Raw genomic sequence first — 18946 nt, forward strand, 5'->3', positions numbered from 1 at the left:
ATTAGTCAGTAGTACAACAGAAAAAGGCCTTAATGAAACAGCACAGAATGGAGCCTTCAGCCCAGGGGTGTCAAACTCAATCACAGCAGGGCCAGATTCTGGTTTCAGGTCTAACCTGAGGCCTAACAGGGTCAACATTTAACCATAACTGTCAAACTCATTTTCACCTGTGATAAAATGTGAAAAAACAGCACTGATGATACATTTTTTTGGAAATTCAAAACAGACAAAAATGGTAAGTTTGGAGGCTCAAATCTGAGATAAAAAATATGATTGATTAGTTCAAAAGATCAGAACACGATATTAAAAAAAGAAAAATAATGTTTGTAAAGAGCAAAATCGTAAGTTTGAAAGGTCAAAATATGAGATCGAATTTGAAATCATGAGTTTAAAAGTCATAATATGTCTTAAAATTTTAAATTGTGAGTCTGATAGGTTAAAATATGGGATTAAAAAGCCAAAATTAGAAGTTGAAATGTCAAAATATGAGCTAGAATTTAAAATGATGACTTAAAATGTTAAAATTATGACTTAAATTCAAAATTGGGAGTGTAAAAGGTCAAAATATGATATAAAAAGTACAAAATATTCATTCAAAATGTCAAAATATGGGATTAAAAGCCAAAGTAAGGAGTTGAAAAGGTCAAAATATGACTTAAACTTTAAAATTGGGAATCTAAAAGACAAAAAAATGTCACATATAAAGTCCAAATTCTGAGTTGAAAAGGTCAAAGTATGAAATGAAAAGTCAGAATCATAAGTTTGAGTTGTAATCTTGAGATGCAAAATTGAAAATATAAAATAAAACACAAATTAATCAGATTTTTATGGCTTAACAAGGATATTATAAATAATCGAGATGAAGTTTACATTATCATACTGGAGGAAATCTGCAGACCACATACTGGCAGGCCAGTTATAACACAAATATGATATGATCTTGCAGGCCAGATATAATCATTCAAAAAATGTATGTTTTAATGGGAGTCAATGGTGCAAAAACTGTCTGTAGGGTGAAAGGTGGAAAATTTTCACATTGTCTTAAACTCCTGTTATTAATGAAACATTGAATTTTAAAACTTCACTAAAAAAATGAAATCCTTGCAAAATCTGGCCTCCCTACTAATAACAAATACAAAAATATTGAGTACTTTTCATTGAAGAATGCAAAAACCATACCAAGGGGTGCACAAGGGTTAAATAAGAGTCTAAGGCGATGAAAAATGTTGAGTTTATGATCACAGCTGGCTCAGTCTGCTCTGCATCCGTGTACTTGGGGATGTGCTGACTAATTACCCATTAAACGCGTCAATATGCTGCATTTTTAAGTGGAAGCAAACTGTGAGGCATTTAGCCGACTTCAGTATTTGTGTGTCGAATAACCAATCAGCATATTGATCGATGTGTTTTACCAGAGAACAGCTTGGTCGAGCAGCTTTCTCTTTCAGGATGAATAATCCGTCTGCTTCCTGTGAAGAAATAAAATCCCCCACCGGGGAATCATTTTGCTTATTTAACTCCACCCAACCAGCCAATGAGATTGCTCTATCCTCCAGCTGTTCTCCCTCTCAGATGTATCAATCCAAATCTTATAAAGAATGCAGCTTCTGTTTTTTTTTAAGCTCACCAGGCAGCTTCACATACTGAACTCCTACTGGTTTATTTGTGTGTTGAAGTCCATCATAGTGGGCCGCTCCTTCTTCTTGTGATGTTGAGCATTCACCCAAACAGAGTGCAGGACTTCTCGGTGTCTCACTGTGAAGCTCCGACGGCCCCCTGCAGCTCCTCAGCTCACTCAACTGACCCAGAACTTGAACACACCTGCAGCAGCTCAAACACATGCTCTTTGTACACCATGAAGCCTTCAAACTTTATGAATTATAGATGAGAACGAACTTTCTTTACCCCTAGGGACACTGGTGCTACAACACTTGCATTACAAAGATGGGAAAGATGCAAGTATTAAAGGCCTGATTCACAAAAGGATTGTGCAGCGTTTGCAGCTGCTTAACCTTTGAAAATGAGAGGAAAAATAGTCTGCAATCTGCAGAGCATGTGCGAAGGAAATGTGCTCAAATGCAATTTAAGTTGCACAGCCAAGCAGACAGCATCCTGGGTACACCTGTACGATATCAGGAGGGAATATTGAAAAAATCTGCACCAAAGTGCTCCCTTTTTATGCAAATAACCGGCCAATTCTGTACACTGTGTCTGTTGCATTGCATGCACACAGTGGTTGCTCTGACAGAAGGAGCACTCGTGCCCACTGGATGTGTTTCTGCACAGCAGCTGGAGATGAATGATCGACAAGTTCATGCAAGTTCACAAGACAACAGTCCCTGGATGCTTACAGAATGTTAGAGAAAAAAGGGAGGCTCCTGTCCAAAGTTTTTTGCAGTGAGCTTCAAGCATCAACTTCAGAATGTGTTGATATTCCCATAAACTCATAAAGTTTAAACATTTAATACTTTGTCTCTGTCCCCTTTTTAAAGTGGGGGTATTATGCCTTTTTTCAAGGCTTTACACCATCTCTCTGATACCCACGTAGTAGCTTCACATGGTTTACATGTTTCTCACACTGGTGTCCTGAAAAACCCTTATTTTAACCTCTGTCTGAAACGCTTCGTTTTTGCTGCTCTCTTTAACACCCCCACTCCATGGACCTGCTTTCCTCCGATTGGCCAATTTTCCAGAGGCTGGCCGGTGGCAGGACTTAATGTTTTGTGCCCGTCCCCTCCAATGTGGCTATGTTGTTATGCTAGTGGTTGTAAACTTTGAATGAACCGGTCCGACTGAGTAAAATATGGCGAATTTTGACATAGACCTGGAGCCTGACCCTGATAGGTTGGAGAGAGAGGGGGAAGAAAATCAGCAGCAGTGAAGGATAGAGCAGGATGTATCTGTTTGGTAAGTGTTTAATTGCTGTGTTACTAAATGGCTAAAAGGCCTTGAGGGGGCGGTCTGTTCAACCAGTCGGGAGATAATATTGCGATGACCTCATCAGTTCGCTCCATCGAAATCTCATCTCTGGAAAATCTTGCAGAGATTTTCAACGAACCGTTTTCATCAGTTTACACGCTAATTCCAAGATTACTGCCGCGTATGTTTATCTTGCAGTTTAAAAATTTGCATACGTGAAGTATGGACACCCAACATTGTGACTTTATATTTATGTTTTAAAAATCGGAAAAGTATAAAACCCCCTCTTTAACTGAATATTGGTTGAAAATGATTTGCAAAGCACTGTAATTTGTTTTATACACATTGAAATCAATGTTCCAACTTTTATTTTGTATTGGATTTATAATTTGCTACTTCTTTGTTTACAAAACACTGGATTATATCCTGTAATAGAAACCCTGTAGTAATGAATCGGAAATGGCAGCCATCCTTTCAGGGGCATAGCTAGGGTTTTTGGGGCCCCAGAAAGAATATTACACAGGGCCCCCTAGCCAACCAACAAATGTTGCATAATTTTTACAAATATATATGCATTTAAATGTATTTTTTGAACCATAACTTCTGGATTTATTAGCAATATCTTTTTTATTTACAATGTTTAAATTAATTTACTTGCATTATTTCACAGCGCGGGGCTATTCCATTTGGACATTTTTGAGGGAGGAGCAGCATTTTATTTTACTTTATTTGATACAAATTTTTGTCTGTTGCTTTTTATTCAATAATGACACTAATTAATAATAAGAATAAATAAATAAAAAACTAATAAAACACTTCTCATTGCAGGCTTCCAAAGGGCCCCTTCCTACTGTGGGCCTAGTAATCGGTACCCTTTTCCCCCCCTGTGCTACTCCCATGCATCCATTTTCTATACTGCTTATCCTACTGGGAGTCACCGGGGGCTGGAGCCTATCCAAGCCATCATTGGGTGAGAGGCGGGCTACACCTTGGACTGGTCGCTAGTCAATCGCAGGCCTGACATATTGAGACAGACAAACAGGCATGCTCACACTCACACCTACGGGCAATTTAGAGTCACTGATTAACCTAATAAGCATGTCTTTGGTGGTGGGAGAGAACCCATGCATGCACGGGGAGAAGATGCAAACTCCACACAGAGAGGCCCTGACCGGGAAGCGAACCAGGGACTTTCTTGCTGTGAGGCAACAGTGCTAACCTCTGCACCGCTGTGCAGCCTTAATCAATCCATGGGATCCATGGGTTCTAAATTAATATCATTTAGAACTGGAACAGACCCCGAGAATACAGGAAGAAATGTTTATACTAAATTATTGAAGTACTACTTCCTACTGTGTAGAATTTCCTTCCATCTTTCCATCCGTTCTTTCTGTCCCACAGCAGAGCAGATGAAGGAGGATCAGGGCAGCAGAGAGCAGAGCAGAGGCCAAGACTGGGGCTTCTCACAGACAGATCCTTTATTCATCATGACAAGCCTGGCAGTCTCAGCTGCAGCCCAAACAGCCAGTTCACACATCGCACATAGATCACCCATCAGCCCAGCTCCACTGGCAGACATGTATCAGGGTGCACACAAACAGTACTTTTCAACTTTTATTTATCCAGGGAGTGTCAGACCCACTCAGCAACACCGGCCTCGCTCTTATCCACGTACGTGCACGGATTCAGACCAGGAGAGCCACGGCTATTTCCAGGGATCTGCTGGGCAGCTTCTCTTGAAGAATTGGCAGTTAAATGTTTCGGCCTGAGGGCTCTTTAACTGAAGCGCAGAGAATTAATTATTCATGTTATTTACTCACATTTTCCCACACACTATGAAACTAGCAAAAAACTCTTTCTGAGCCACTTTGAAAAGAAGACCACAGAAACCCCAGAGGTCCTGAATCTGAGCACAAACACCGCCAACATAAAGCTCATGTAAGAAGTTCGCCTCTGGTATTCTCTCCACCTCTGAACCAGGTGGGATACAAGTGATATTAAAAAGAAAAAATGGTTCTTGCTCAGTGTTTACAGAATTACCATTGCCCTGGTGGAGCAGGGTTTTATTTTCCCTTTGGCTGTCAGGCAGACATTTGGCAGACGTCCTTCGCTTGTACCCCAGTGGTTATGGACACTCCTGTGTTTTACTAATTGAAATCTTTGCATCTTTTCTCTCTTATCACAAATTTTACAACTGATAAAAACTGGGGTGGCATCAGTTTTTGCATGGAAGTATTTTCAGTAAACATAAATCATGAGTATGGAGGTCACAGTGTGTTTCTGGGGGGTTTCAAAGAGGGAAACATTTTTAACATAAGGGTGTCAGCATTAATGCATTAATCATGATCAAATAATGTCAATAATGAGTGCATTAATTCCCTTTAACCTCATTTTTGCATGCTTTTCTCCCTTGCAGCACACTTTGGATAAGCCACTGCAGCGAATCCCTGCAGCCACAGTGATGGAAAATAACCCGGTTCATCACTAATGTGCTGCAGTTTGACTGCATGCACTGCCGTTTCACTGCGATTTCAGTGCACAGCACAAAGCAGCACTGCTTGACCCAGTGGTGAAGCTTCTGTTTCAAGCTGCAGGAGTTGGATAAGGGTGAAATTGCTTGGATTTGTCTCTTTTTTGGTCCTTTTATTTGGATATTTGAGCTTCTACCATGGGAATGTAACATATTCATATGCCGATGACAATGTCGTTTATTGCTCTGCTCCAGTGGTGTGCACAGGGGGGAGGTAGGAGGGGCAGTTGCCCCCCCCATGTGGCCCATTTTTTGAAAAACATGCAGTAAAGTGCCATCTTGGGAGCCAAAACGCGTGCTAAAGTGCCCTTGAGAGCCAAAATGCGTGCTAAAGTGCCCTTTTTTGGAGGCAAAATGCACTCTAAAGTTCCCTCTTGGGAGCCAAAACTTGTGCTAAAGTGCCCTCCTGGTTGGCAAAACTCACTAAACTGCCCCCTTGGCTGGTTAAAACATGATAAACTGCCCACTTGGCTGGCAAAAAGGGGTGTTTAAGAACCCTCCTCATTGGCAAAACACACTAAACTGCTCTCTTGGGTGAAGAAAACACACTAAACTCCAGAGGACCATTAGGACCAAGAAATACTATGAAACATTACTGTTGCAATGACTTTTATGTTGGGCCCTTTTTTGATCTATATTGAGCCAGAGCTATCTCTCACAGAGCCAGTTTGGATTATCTGGTGCTTATATGGTGTTAAAATGCACTAGAATACAGGAAATGGCATCTACTTAATTGAAAATGTTCTGGGGGAAAAACCTGAAAAACTAAACTCATGATGTTTTCAGACTCAAAGAAAAAGTAACTGGACCTTGCTTCTATCACTATGTCTCAGGGGGATGTGATTGAACATATATCTTCTTATAGATATCTTGGTTTCTTCATTGATGAATTGTGGTCTTTTAAGCGTTATATTGATCAACTTTGCTGCAAAGAAAAGACTTGTTGCCCTCCTCTTTTCTCCCTCTGATTATGGCAGTGGTACTCAACACGTGGCTCTTAAGCCACATGTGGCTCCTTTGTGATGATTTGTGGCTCTTTTACGTCTTTATTTAAAATATTTTCCCCCAGAAAACCATGAAAAAGGTCAGCTTTAACCTCAGAAATGATCCATTAATCAGTTTGTGCCCCACTCTTGTACAGTTGGCTTAAATTGTCAACCTTTATTTTTTGGTTTGTAAATTTCCATTGCCCTTATTTGCAATTTTTCCTCCTTTCTTGGCACTTTGAATCTATTATTACAGCTATTTAAGCCCAAGTTTGCCACTTCTTTTGCCCCTTGTCACTAGTTTTTTGCGTTTTTGTCCTACTTTTCTTCCACTTTTTTTGCCATGTTTTGCCCCTTCTCACCCATTTAAGCTGCCTTTTTCAATGAATGCCAATACCAATCCCCCCCCCCTTGCCATTTTTTAAAGGTTTTGCCGGTTTTGCCACTTTTCCCATTTTAGTCTCTTTTCACTCTTTTTTTTTTGCCAAATTTTACTGTTTTTTGACCGATTTTGCAACCTGCAACTAATTTTTTAATCGATTTTGCCTCTTTTTCTCACCATTTTCACTATCTTTCGCCCATTTTTTGCCACTTTTGTTGCTTTTGGACTATTTTATCTCTTTAACTTAATTTTATTGTTACTTTAACCCATTTTGGCCACTTTTCACCACACAGATTGTGGCTCTTGCAGAGGTATGTTTTAAATAACTTGACCCTTTGGTTGAGCAGGGTTGAGTAACACTGGATTACAGTGAGGTTCTGGACATGCATGCATCTTCTCAATGCCTTAAATCTTCAGATGCTGTGTACCACAGTCTTTATTTATAAGGCTTTACTAAATCTGTTTCCATCATACTTGTGTGATTTTATTTATGTGAAAAAGTTCTGAAAAATTTACTATTGCTCTCTGTGCCCAAAGTCCATCTTGAAATGGGTTAAAGGAGTTTCAGGTACGGTGCTCCTGCAGCCTGGTATCTTCTTCAGGAGACCTTATGTCTTAAAGAGATGGTCTTTTAAAATCATTTAAAGGTAGATTGGAGGCATTGGAGGATGATTTATCAGGCCGTAGATGTTCTGACTGATGACTTTCTGCCCTGTGACTGTGGATTTGTTTTTTACTGTGATTGTAATTGCTTGTTTTTCATGTCTTTGACTATGCTACTCCCTGTCTTGGCAAGGACACTCTTGTAAATGAGATTCTAAATCTCAACAAGGTTTTTCCAGGTTAAATACATTTAAATTAAAATTTATAAGTAAATGAGTTTAATCCGTTTGTATAATTTGTTTTAAATTTACGATTTAGATCAACTTTACCTATAATTCTTGTCTATCTTACTCATGGACTCTGGGCTTTGCAGCACCCCGTAATGATGTTTGTCGATGTTGAAAAGGGAAATACAGTCTGGTGTTTGTCTGTCATCATCATGGAGTTGGGAGAAGAGGCTGGCAGGTCTTACTGCTGGAGCTGACTGTTCTTCTTTGAGAGTTTTCTTCAAAAACTTATGCTGGCTTTTTCCTCTTCTTCATTGGTGCAGTTAGAAAATGCTTTCCAGATTAGCGGGTGTATACTCCCCCAGTACTATCCCAATTCTTTATTTATATATTCCTATTGCTTGTCTATATTTCTTACTACTGTAATTGGTATTTCTGATTCTGATTGGTTACTAAAGTCTACAAAATTTAGATGCTCAAGATTACCTTAAAACTAGGTAAAGGTCACATTTTATGCAAAATACAATTTTTCAGGCTTTTGTAACAAAAATACGTGCCCCTGGTCTGTCCACAATCCCCCTAAGAATCAGAAAAACCCATTCCCTCCCCCCTCTCTTTCTCTGGCTTTTAGAAAATGTGTGCTGAAACAAGCAGTTCTCAGGTTTTCCCCTCATGATGTCGTGTGGGGAGTTAGACCTGCCCCCAGGTTCAGTTGGCACCCCCAACTTGGAAGAAAGTTCCGGCCCCCATTCCTGATCCTTCTTTCAGCTGGCTCAGGAAAACCATATCCATTAAGCCACATCAACTCCTGAGAGGGGCGTGGTCAGGGGCAGAGTCAGACAGCTCATTAACATTTAAAGCCACAGACAGGAACAGCTCGTTCTGAGCAGGGCTGAAACATAGGCGTTTTTTAGACATACAAAAATCCAATACTGGAGTGTTTTTTCAGCAACAAACTTCACAGGCATGTTTTGGGGACCTCTGAGACCAATATAAACTCGTCTGAAAAGGGTAAAATATGTGACCTTTAATGGGGGTACAGCTGATGTGTGATGTATTTTCAATAATCTCTGTTATTAGGTTTTCTCAACATGCTTAAATAGGAGAGCACACATGACTAAACCGTGTTGTTTGGAAGGTCAGAGCAGATCAAGCCATGACACTGACACATGACGGCAGCCACAATGTACACATATGTCTTCCTGACTGCCGGCTTGACTAGAAGCTTTGGGAGGAGTGTTTAGATTTTACACAGACACACATAAGCCCAAACACACTGGCTGGCTTTTCCACCTCAGTTTGATCCGACTCTGAGCTGGAGGGGCTCAGGAAACTCTCAGGGCTGCTGCTCTGTGTCTAAATTAAATAAAGCAGTGACCTTGTGGAGGGCCGTTGTGGGACGGCACTGCTGGCAGAGGAAAACATTTTCCCTTCAAACTACACTCCATGGTCATATTACACACATCACTATTCTTCTCCACACGTGTGATTTAGAATCACAGCTGGTAGCTGGGCACACCTGACAATTTAAGGATCAAGTCTTTGGCGCTTTCTTCTCTAACAAGGTCATCTGTCATTCGTGCAGATGTTGCACTGAAAACACCAAACTGCCCTTTTTTTAACCTCAGTTATAAAAGACTGATACACAAAGGATTGCACGTTATAAAGCAGGGGTCATTAAGTACATTTGCAAGGGTCAGTTTTAGTCTTGACAGAGACTCTGGGGGCTGGACTTCCAAATAAGCAAAAATTAAATGAATATTTTGGTGTTATTGACATATTTTTGTAGTTATATTTGCAGTTCCTTTCAAAATGCAGGAATTTTAAGCATTACCAGTGAGGTCTATCCTTAAGTAGCAGGCCACAAGGAGACTTTAACCAATTTTTGATACTTTGCGCCTTTTATTGCCTCTATAACCCAATTTTTGCACTTTTAAACCCCTTTTAAACTACTTTCCTGTATGTTTTATCCCTTTGTGCCACTTTTGTATCCATTTTTGCCCTTTTACATCTTTTTTGCCTCGTTTTAACCCATTTTCATAGTTTTTTTGCACCATTTGTTCCACCATTAATACTTTTTTGATACTTTTGGCCGCTTTTTTCCCCTTTTACTAATTTTTGTCACATTTTAACCTCTTTTCACCACTTTTCCTGCATATTTTTGATCCTTTTATCTGGCCATTTTGGCAACATTTCTGCCAGTCTTCACCCATTTTTTATTTTTTTGAAAGTAAATTTGAATTTTAGCATCCCATTTGGAAATCAAGGTCCCAGAGTCTGGCGGAGGATCAGAGAGGCACCCAGTGATGTTTTGAGGTGCTGTGTCATCTGCTGGTGTCACAAGACATGACAAGACAAGACAAAACAAGATACGACAAGAGAAGACAAGATACGATAGACAAGATATGATGAGACAAGGCTAGATACGACAAGACAAGATATGATATGATACAATATGACAAAACAAAAAAAGATACTACAAGATAAGACAAGATACGATAAGACAATACAAATACGATAAGACAAGAAAAGTCAAGACATAACAAGACAAGTCAAGATAATACAAGACAAGACATGACAAGACAAGACAAGATACGACAAGACAAGAAAAGACAAGATATGATAAGACAAGACAAGATACGAAAAGAAAAGTCAAGACAAGAAAAAGATACGTCAAGACAAGATAAGATACAGCAAAATACTACAAGACAACACAAGACACGACACAGCAAGACAAGACAAGATACAGCAAGATATGACAAGACAAGACAACACGACAACATTAAACAGGTGCTGCTGAAATTTCCCCTTGTGGGACTCATAAAGAGTGATCTTAACTTAGCTTAGCTTAGCTTAGCTTAGCTTAGCTTTACCAAGGCCACAGAACTTTAGCCTGTTTACTATCAGTGAATGGGATGTAACTCTCAGAACTTCTGAAATCTCTCCCAGTAAGCTTAATTTGGACATCATATACTGGTTTTGACTTGATATGATTGGACTTGAAAGTCTGTGATGCTTGAGGAGCAATTTTGTTTGCAATAGAAGTGGCCACACATCATGAAGGATACATAAATATATATGCTTATGAAACCCATAGATTTCATCATGATAGATGTGGACAGATATATAAATCTGAAGTCCAACAGTTCAAAGTGTAATGACAGCATTTCTTATGGCTTGTTTTAAAAACCTAAAAACAAATGAGTTCAGATAACTATTAGATTTGGCCTTCCTGGCATAGGTAAACCTCCTCCTCATCAGTGAAGTCTAGACTCTGCATGCAGAGGGTGCTTAGGGTCTAGGGAACACTAGTACTCTTAACACAGACATAAAGTAAAGTCTTTTCAGTTTACATCCGAAGAGTTGCCGGGAAACTCCTATTAAAATTACCCAGGAGAGTCACAACAGTATAATGTGGCTGTGTAATTATTTCACAAACCTTCCCATATGTTTCTATAATAGATTGGAGGATAACTCATTCAATCTAATCACTCTTATCATTTTGCTGTTTGTAATGCTTTTTAGACATAAATTCAAACAGAAAGTCTTTCTATTCCTACTTTATTGTATTTGGAAATCAGAAAATATGACATTATTAAACCAGTTCCTAACAACTCTTAACTATGTTTTATTTATTTATTTATTTATTTATTTATTTTTAGACTATTTTGGAGGCTTTCTGCCTTTATTATGATGGGCCAAAACAAATGGGACCAACTCCTGATAAGTTTTAATATTCTTTAGAGACTGTGAATTAAGTTTGCATCAACAAAACGAAAAAGAATAGAGGCTGAATGTACAACCCCAATTCCAAAAAAGTTTGGTCACTGCATGAAATGTCAATAAAAACAAAATGCATTGCCTCTCATTAACCCTTAATTTATTCACAATAAAACATAATCGACATATCTGGTGTTGAAACTAAGACGTTTTATCGTTGATGAAAAATTTTAGCTCATTTTGAATCTGATGGCAGGAACACATCTCAAAAAAGAATGGATGTGGTCATGTTTAACATTGTGTTAACATCCCCTTTTTCTAACAACAATCTATAAATATCTGGAAAGTGAGGAGACCAAGGAGTTTAGAAAGAGGAATGTTGTCCCATTCTTTCCTGATGTAGGAGTCCAGCTGCTCAACAGACCTGGGTCTCCTTTGCTAGATTTTTCCTTGTATGATGCTCCAAATGCTTTCTACTGCTCCAGTGCCCAGACTCTTCTACTGTGAAGCCATGCTGTTGTAATGGATGTGGAATGTGGTTTAGCATTGTCTTGCTGAAACAGTCAAGGCCCTCCCTGAAAGAGACGCTGTCTGGATGGGAGCATATGTTGCTCTAAAACCTCTCTTTACTTGTCAGCACCGATAGTTCCTTTCCAGATGTGTAAGCTGTCCATGCCATAGGCACTTATGCAACCCAACACCATCAGAGATGCAGGCTTTAGAACTCCTTACTCCACAGGACATGCATCCATGGTTTTTAAAGATAATTTGAAATTTAGCCTCCTTTGACCACAGAACAGTTTTCCATTTTACTTCAGTCCATTGTAAATGAGCGTGGGTGTAGGTAAGATGGCAGCATTTCTGGCTTCTCTTCACATCTGGCTTCTTCTTTGCATGATCCAGCTTTAACTTGCATTTGTGGATGGCACAGTGAACTGTAATGACAGACAATGATATCTGAAAATGTTTTGAGCCCATGCAGTGATTTCCAGTCCAGAATCATGTCTTTTTGAATGCAGTGCTGCCTGAAGGCCCGGACCTCACAAGCCTTTAATACTAACCTTCAGCCTTGTCCCTTGCTCACAGATATGTCTCCAGATTTGCTGAATCTTTTGATGATATTATGGACTGTAAATGGTGGAATATTCAATGTCTTCACAGTTTTACTATGGGACATTATTCTGAAGTTGTTCCAAGATTTTTAGACAAAGTTTTTCTGCAGACTGGTGAACCTCTGCCCCCCTTTACTTCCAAGAGACTTTGCCTATCAATGCTTCTTTTATACCCAGTCATGTTACTGACTTGTTTTCATTTCATATAGATAGATAGATAGATAGATAGATAGATAGATAATCGTTTATTGTCATTGCATGGTAAAAATGCAATGACATTTTTACCATGCAATGGTAAAAATGTCCTCTGTAGCAGCAAACACAGTCGTCTAAGCAGTGGTTAGAAATCCATAGCCTGACGTCATCCATCCTACTGGCGAGGGAGCGGGAATTCGGGAGAAAGATGCTTGGTAGAGCAGGTTTGTGTTGGGCCGCTCTTAGCCTAGCCTGCTCCGCTTTCGCCTTCTTGCACAATGCAGTCACTGCCTCCTCCCCGCTGTAGGTGTCGTGCTGCTCCACGTCCTCCTCCTGTCAGTCTCCGAGCGCCCCATTCTTCAGATAATCTCCATCAGAAAAATGTAAACTCCGTGGGCATGCTGTCAGTTCAGGTGTAAGCGTAGGGCTTTGTTTTGCTGCTACTGATGGCTGCTGTGTTTGTATGCGCCGCCCCATGCTCCCTCAACAGGTAGCATTCAGTAGTCTCCTGTTGATCAGGCAGTGTTCTGTGGCAGTTACTGGCAGTTGTTGTGAGCTTTCAAGCTAGCCAGGAGTTGTAGTTGAGACTGATGTCTTCTTTTTTTCTTTTTTACCTTTTTGGGGTTTTTCTTGATGGAAATTTCCTGTTCTTTCTTTCAAAGATGTCCTGGACCATCCATCTTCTTTGTTCTCACTGGTTTTAACTTAATTGTTAAAGCACTACAAGCCCAAGATATAACTTAAGGGTGCATCTTTCTTGCTGCCAACTGCTCTGGTTGCCCGGCAACTAGATATAATTAGTTGCAAAATCAGAATCATTTTATTGTCATTGTACAACTTACAACTATTTTTTTTTTTTTTTTTGCAGTTCCATTCAGTGCTTGAGCAGTTTCCCATTTAATATTGAAACTGCTCTGGGATATGTGCTGTTTTTCAGTCTGTTAGTTTTGGCTCTTATTGTCCTGAACCGTCTTCCTGAGGATAGCAGTTGGAACAGGTGATGTGCTGGGTGGGATGAGTCCTTCAGGATGCCTAGGGCCTTCCTGTGGCAACGGGACCTGAACAGATCCTCTAAGGAGAAGAGAGCATAGCCTTTGATTTTCTGTGCTGTGTTGATGAACCTTTGGAGAGCTGTCTTCTCCTGAGCAGTGCAGCTGGAAAACCACACTGGGATGCAGTATGCCAGTACACTTTCAATGGAGCATCTGTAAAAGGACACCAGCAGCTCCTTGGCCAGGGCGTTGCTCTTCAGGACCCTCAGGAAGTGGAGTCGCTGCTGTGCCTTTTTGATCAGCGCTGTGGTGTTGGTTTACCAGGTTAGGTCATCATTTAGGTGCTAAATGCTGCTCCTGCTGTTTTTTTTAAATGCCACTTACTTTTCTAGCCTTTTGATGCCCTGGCCCTACTTTTTTGAGATACGTTGCTGCAATCAGCTTCAACATCTGGTATGTTGTTTTTAAGTAATTTGGTTTGTATGTATGAAAACAGTCAACTTTTAGTAAGTACATTATCATGGAGTGGCTTTTAATAAACAAACCTCCTGTCAAAAGAAGAAGTGAGTCTCAGAGATGGGTGCATTTGCCCTTCATTCAACCTGGAACTGTCTTCTGAGGTCACAATGTTGAGGAGGGTGAATAAAGTTCCAAGTAACAGGGTCAAGCCTGGGTGTTTTCCTGCTCTTACAGTGATGGAAAATAAGGACATCACTGCTCAGGAGAATAACTTTATTCCTTGTGATATTTCTCATGTTTGTTCATGTTATTCTCATTTAGGATGACGGGTCTTTAAAATCTGGGGGTTTATGGGTGTTGGACTCTCCAAAGGGTCATTGCACATCATCAGTTTGTCAGTATTTCAGCTTAAACACATTTATTCAACCAATTTCTCTACTGCTACAGAGCATAAGGACCCATACTGCTGAGACATAAAGCCACTGAACTCATCACTTTATGTATGACTTTATTATTACAGTGACAACCCCAAGATTTGATTTTTATGGCCCTGTCCCTTGCTTAAGTAAATTAGTTTGAACTACGAGTCTTGGAGGTGTTTGACACTTCTCTCTCTGCATATGTCTCCCATTTCAAGCTCTCAGTCAAACGGCCTATTTGATAGGCCGCTCCATGATCTGTAAAGTCACCTTAATATTGCAAATAAAAAAAGTAAAAATCCATTTCACCAAGGATAGAAGAGGAGAAGGAAGACCGAGTGTAGAGGAGAGAGATAGAGTCTCAGCGTGTCAAACCCAAATACTATTATACTTGTTATAATTCATTATTATTTCAATGACAGAGGTCGTGGTCTGAAGGTGACTTCATTACATTACAGGTTATTGCCTCATATATCAAACTTGGGTGGCCCCAATTTTTAGGCAGCAGAAGTGTCTGGCTGACTGTGAAATTGACTGCTCTCCATCACAGAGTAATTAGATTAGCCTGCTGGTTATGTATAAAACACGAGCAGACAGAGCTAGCTGCTCTCCTGAGGCTGACAGCAGGGACAAACTGGTGACAGAGATGAGGCACGCCGGTGTACTGTAGTTTACTGTACAGTAATATACTGGGCATGTTTATGGAGGTCTCTCTGATGAGCCATTAAGGGGCTAATTTCAAAATTTAAGACCAGCATTAGTTCACATTGCTTGGTGGGTTCCTTGGTGTCTCTTTGAAGAGCCTTCAAAGGCAAAATCCTGACAACAGCACCAGATTTCTCAGCAAACTACTAATAATACCATTTCCACTAGATTTTGAACAGTGTTACATATTTTAATGAACTTCTCTGCTCACTTTGATGCTTTGTAGAAACAATATTGTAAGCATTTGAAAACTTGATGCATTGTTGTTTTAACTGCACCAGCAGCTTTTTTTCTAAACCATTATCCAGATGATTAGAGCATGAACTGGTTTATAAGAAGGGTGGTCAGACATGTTTACTTTTTATCTATTTAGCAAGCAGCTACCTCATCTCTTATTACTCCTTTTTTCCAAATTTAACATTTCAGGTTTTTGGCAGGAGTAATTGGATTAAGGTAATGAGGAAATCCGTTTCTGGCTATATCAGGTATAGGTTTAGACAGAAAGGCCCCTGTTGACCCATTTTACAATTTTGCCACCACAACAGACTATGGATGGAAGATTTCCTTCAGTATCAATAAAGCAATTATTTTATGGATGATAGAAAGTGGATGGCTGGATGGATGAATGATGGATGGATGACAGTGGATGGATGGATGGATGGATGGATGGATAACTGAATTAATGGATTAATGAGGGATGGATGATGGTTGGATGAATGGATGTTTGGATGGATTGATGGCTGGATGATGGATGGATGGATGGATGGATGGATGATGGATGGATGGATGATGGACGATGGATGGATTAATGGATGGATGCAGGGAGAGAGGGAGGGAGGAAGAATTTCTTTCAGGAACTATTTAGTATTTATTTGTGGATGGAATGATTAATGGTTGGATGGATGGATGGATGGATGGATGGATGGGTGGATGGATGGATGGATGGATGGATGAATGGATGGATTGATGGATGAATCAGTGAATGGCTGGAATGATGAATGGATTGACAGATGGAGTGGGTGGAAGTATGATTGGTCAGTGGAAGGATAAGTTGATGGATCACTGAAGATCAATGGATGGATCTTAAACTGAGAAACTGGCTTGTTAAGACGGCTAGACATCAGAGCAAAAGAAAAGGAGGATAGAACAACAGAGGGGAAAAATGTGGTTAGATAAGCCCAAGCAAATACAACAACAGACATCTAGAGTAAAATTTAACATCGTAGAGTAATAAAGTGTCAAGTGAAATCAAATAGTGTGCAATGCAGAAAACAAGCAGACAGAACCATGGAAAAATAAAAACTATGCAGCCACAATTTCAATTAGAATCACCAATATGACAGTTTTAAATTCAAAGCCTTTAACTGGAAAAGCAAAACTCTTTAGATTTATTTTGTTCCATTTATAAATGTTCTTTAATTATTTTGTTGTGGTTGTTTGCACTCACGGTCAGTTAAATGGAGTCTGGGTGTTGACAGTCTTTTGAATATAAATAGTCAGTACTCATTGCACTCAATGCTAACATCAGTATAAAAGAGGCGGAGTGCTACTTTAAGACTAAGGCCTGTAATCACTGATGATTATTGTCTAAAAAAGGAATGGAAAATGTCCTTTTTTTATCCGATTTATTTCCAGTTATCTTCCACTGCTTAAACCCCTTCATGTCTTAATTAAGCCTCCTTTATAAGCCTCACTAATCAGTGGTGTTTTGCATTATTCAACATTGCATTTGCAGATATGATCTTTGTATTCACACAAAGTTTAAATTACTTTTGCACAGAAACTTTACTTAACCATATTTCCCCTGAGGAAAGCTATGCTGCAGGTTCTCCTGCACAGCGTGTGAAGAGCAGGTTTGTGTGTCTATGAGAGAGAAAGCACAGATTATCATGAGTTAGCTGTGTGGATGTTTGTTTTCTCCAGAAATCCACATTAGGGGCAGCACTAGTAATAACTAGCCTATGTGCTTTGCTCAGTTTGCTGCATAATTCACGTTTGCTTCTCTTGTTCTGTACCACCCGTAAAAACAAGCTCGTCAACAGGCTCCATTTCCACTCTCTGCTGATAAAGATGTCTTATTTGTAGTGTTTACATGATGTAGATGTCTGTGTTTGGTCATTAATTTTTCAGCACAGTGTCTAAGCTCTCTGGTTTAGCCTTGATCCTCTATGCTTCATCGAACTGTCTGTCTGTGAGCCAGAGGGTAGCCGAGTCATCGGCCGGCTTGCACTACTGAAACGGCATCTTTAAAGATGAGAAGTCAATGTGTTGATATGTGCATTAATATGCTTTTTCACTCGTGTATATTCCTAGAAAATGAATCCCCATTTGTGACAGGTTCTGTTTATACTGTATTGCTGTGCGTGTGGGTGCAAGATAAGAAGAAACATCATTAATCCCTGCAGGGAAATCGTGTCGTTGCTGAGGCCGGAGAGAGAAAATCATCAATTTATGGGGAATTTAACATTCAGTCAGAATGCATTGCACCTCTAATATTATAACCTCCTCTGTCATTGTGTGTGCTCACTGACAGCAACAATGATCCTGCACATCCATTTTAATCCACTGTTTCTCTGGGATGCTTCTAAATAAATCCACTCCTCCTACTGAGATGTTGGGGAAACAAAAAGACACTAAAGTTTTAGCTTTCATACAGAGTGTGCATGTTAAAACAGCAACTGAATCAGACCATTTTTTCAAATGTACACCCATGTGGATTTAATTGTACTGTTCATTGGTCAGGGTCCACATCTCAACATTTAAGCCCAGCATTCAAAATTTACATCACTGATCATCAACTGGCAGCCCAGGGGCCATATCAGGCCCCCCAAAGCATCCTGTGCGGCCCCCAGAAGATCATAAGATTCAGAACAGGAGGAAAAAAAGATGTTGTTGTTTTAAGAGTATCCTTTGGCTTTAAATGTCTGCGGCTGTTAAATCCATCCCACAAACAATTAATATTGAAATAACTTCAGAATGACTTAACATTTGATCTGTTTTTGCTAAATTTATTGACATAATTAGTAGATATTTAAAAAAGGGTTAAGGTTGGCAGAAGTGTTGCAAAAATGACCAGATAAAGTGGTGAAATGGGGTTAGAGAGTAGTAAAATAGGTGATAAGTGGGTTTTGGAGTGGCAATAAGGGACAAAAATTGGCTGAAAAAGTGGTGAAAGAGGTTAAAATGTAGCAAAAATTGGTAAAAGAGAAAAAAAGGGGAAAAGAGTATCAAAAAATAGTTACAAATGTCAAAAAATAGTGCAAAAAAGTCATGAAAAGGGGTTAAAAAGTGGAAAAAATAGAAGAAAAGTGGCAAAATGGATAAAAGAGTGGCACAAAGGGGACAAACATGCAGGAAAAGTGGTTTAAATGGGTTAAAGAATGGCAAAAAATGTATTAGAGAGGCAAAAAGCAGCAATAATGTGTTAAAAGTGGCAAAAATTGGTTTTAAAGTTGCAAAAATGGTTAAAAAATGTAATGAAAAGGGGTCTAAAAGTGGAAAAAGTTGATCAAATTGGCACAAAGGGGCAAAACATGCAAGAAAATTGGTTTCAAAAGGGGTTAAAAATGTGACAAAAAAATTGGTTTAAGAGGCAAAAAGGAACACCACTGTTCCTGCTCATTCATGCAACTTTTTTCTACTCTCAGCTCACGTTTTCTACTTTTAACTCATTTTTGCCACTTTTGAAACAAATTTT

The sequence above is a fragment of the Cheilinus undulatus genome, linkage group 12, assembly GCF_018320785.1.
Source record: "Cheilinus undulatus linkage group 12, ASM1832078v1, whole genome shotgun sequence".
Lineage (NCBI taxonomy): Eukaryota > Metazoa > Chordata > Actinopteri > Labriformes > Labridae > Cheilinus > Cheilinus undulatus.